The sequence below is a fragment of the Notothenia coriiceps genome, unplaced genomic scaffold, assembly GCF_000735185.1.
Source record: "Notothenia coriiceps isolate Sejong01 unplaced genomic scaffold, NC01 NC01_scaffold00019420, whole genome shotgun sequence".
NCBI classification, from domain to species: Eukaryota; Metazoa; Chordata; class Actinopteri; order Perciformes; family Nototheniidae; genus Notothenia; species Notothenia coriiceps.
The window spans coordinates 1-2,591 of record NW_011352121.1 but is presented as its reverse complement, the minus strand read 5'-3'; the positions used below and the strand labels follow the sequence as shown (position 1 = coordinate 2,591).

The window sequence follows — 2,591 nt, the reverse complement described above, 5'->3', positions numbered from 1 at the left end:
CAGCCTTACGGCCCGTCTACACTACAGGCATAAAAAAATCTTGAAGCTGGGCGTGTCTGAAGCTTGGCGATTTTTTGCGAGCAACGCGACCAACAACCAATCACATGAATCTCCTGCCCCCGACATACAAAGCAATAGCAATGTTAAAACGAAGTAAACTGGATATAAAATCCCCAAACAGGAGAAAACCTACCAGTTTCACCCACTGTCTCTGCCACCTCCCTCCATGCCTGGTTCCTCCGGTTTGCATCCCGGTAAATAGTTCTGGTCGTAAAGAACCGGGTGATTTGCTACCGTAATATCTCGTTTGGAATATGAGGAAATGAACTGCGGTCTGGCTCTCCCAGCTTGCACGCGGTTTGATTGGCTGCGCTCACTGGCGGGATTTGCATAAACTGGATTTGATTTGCTGATGCCAAGCATCGAGCCTCAAAAGTTGAACATTGTTCAACTTTTGATGCCGATAGATGCTCGTGGTGCTTGCAAAGCCATGCCATGCTCCCCACAATGCAGTTCGGCGAAGATTAAAAATCTTCTACGTCACCCCATTCAAGTGAATGGGCGAAGCGTTGAAAAGCATTTTTCGATGCCTGTAGTGTAGACGGGCCGTTAGCTTTTGAAATGTAGCTCCTCTTCCTGTGTGTCTGTAGAGCCTGAGCCTGTGAAGGAGCTGCCCTGCCTCAGCCCGCCCAGAGTGGACGACGAGTGGTCCGGACTCAGTAAGGACAAGATGGGCTTTAACTGCTCTATTTGACTTTATAGATCTGATTGTGTTTTACAGTTCCTCATGCTCTTTGTTACTCAGATGGTGGATCAGTGGACCCCAGCTCTGATTGGAACGCCCCCGCTGAAGTCTGGGGCAACTATGAGGAGGAAACTCCTGAGCCCCCTCCCATTGTGGAGCAGCCGCTACCGGAGCCCTCCAAGGTGGACCTGCTGATGGCAGCAGCTGTAAGTGTGCACGGTCATAGGGCAAAACTAAGTACTAATGAGGGTTACCTGGAAGTTTAAAAAGAACAACCCAGCAGTATCTAATGGCTCCTCTGACTGGGGCACAAACAACCTTTGTCATGATTTAGTTAGAATGAGGAATATCACAACTCTTGCACACCCACAATACATTCACACGGGTGGGTTCGGTCATTGTGACAGATTAGACCATTTCCCAGTACAAACAGTGTTTTTAAACTCTGTTCATGATAGACATTTTGTACCAATTGGATTTGTATAATAATAATGAACATAAATGTAAGAATAGTGGCATGTATTGCTCTGTCAATGCTGTTCTTGGTTCTACCACCAGATAGCACCAGAGTAGGAGAATCGCTTATCTCTTCAATCTAGCAACGTTCTCCATGCAATGACTTTGCCTGATTCACATCGACAGTTTAAAAAAAAAAAACAGTGCTATATTAAAATTTGCTTTTAAAAGATGGAAGGAAATGTAAATAAGTAAGAGCTTATCTTGGAGATCTGGTAAAAGAAAACATTCGCAGATCTTTTAAAGGTCCCATGTCATGGCCATTTCCACTGATCATATTATTGTTGAGGTCTACTAGAATAGATTTATATTGTGCAATTTTCCAAACTCACATTGGTTTCTCATACAGCATCTCTGTAAACTACGTGTATTCACTGAATTTCACTCTGCCTTTAACGGCTCGTTGTAGCTCCAGTAGCTCCAGCCCTCCACCCTCCCTGTGAGCACAGTGTGCTCTGATTGGTCGGGACGTTGTGAATCGCGCTGAGCTCCGTGGAGGTGTTGTTTCCTTGTTTAGCGATACACAGCCAAACTCACAACCTATCCTGAGCACACACAAAGTCACAGCCGAAGTAAAAACAATAAGTGTGGCTTGATATTGAGTAAGAAAAAGGTTGATAAACGCTGTGAGAATGGGTCTGCAGAGAGAATTTCGCCGCAATCCCAACTGTCTGTTATCAGCTTGCGACCAGGGAGGAGAAATCAGCAGAGCTGCCTGCAGTGTGTGTGTGTGTTTGAGGAAGTCCGTGGATTGGTCAATTTGGACCAATCAGCGGGTGCTTAACGTAACGGCTCCGCGGACGTAACGGCTCCGCGGATTGGTCCATTTCGTTCCGGGTACGGGTTGACATCATGCCGTACCCAGAAGAATCAAATGGACAATGACTTATCTCCAACGAGGCGTTTTAGGGAGGTATTTTCTGTTTTAGAGTTTTACTCGCTACAGGGTGTACTTTGAGGGTTTGTGACTCTGCACACCGTTTACATGCAGAAAAACCTTCATAACACACAAGGGGACGGGTAATAACCGGAAAAGCATGACATGTCTACTTTAACTATTTTCCTGACAAATGTCTTATTGATGTGTTTTCTTTGTCAGGACGATGCTGAAGATGAGAAGGACAAGGGAGAGACTGCTGGTGATGGAGCTGCTAAAACTAAGAAGAAGAAAAAGAAGAAGAAGAAGGCTGCTGAGGAGGGAGGAACAGCTGGCCAGGTAACTGCAAGTGCAGGGGTTTTAAAAAGTATTAAAAGTTGATAAATCAATTTAGCGAAAATTAATGCTATTTAAAAAGTATGAAAGCTGGTTCGAGGGGCCCCCACAGACTCT

General features: G+C 45.3%; 1 long non-coding RNA gene across 1 annotated transcript; it reads left to right on the top strand.

Annotated features, from left to right (window-relative positions):
* The first annotated feature begins 608 nt into the window (after positions 1-608).
* On the top strand, positions 609-2,428 carry LOC104952038 (uncharacterized). The gene is made up of 3 exons (XR_799084.1): positions 609-719; positions 806-951; positions 2,361-2,428. It is a non-coding gene; the product is annotated as an uncharacterized lncRNA (long non-coding RNA).
* Positions 2,429-2,591: the final 163 nt, after the last annotated feature.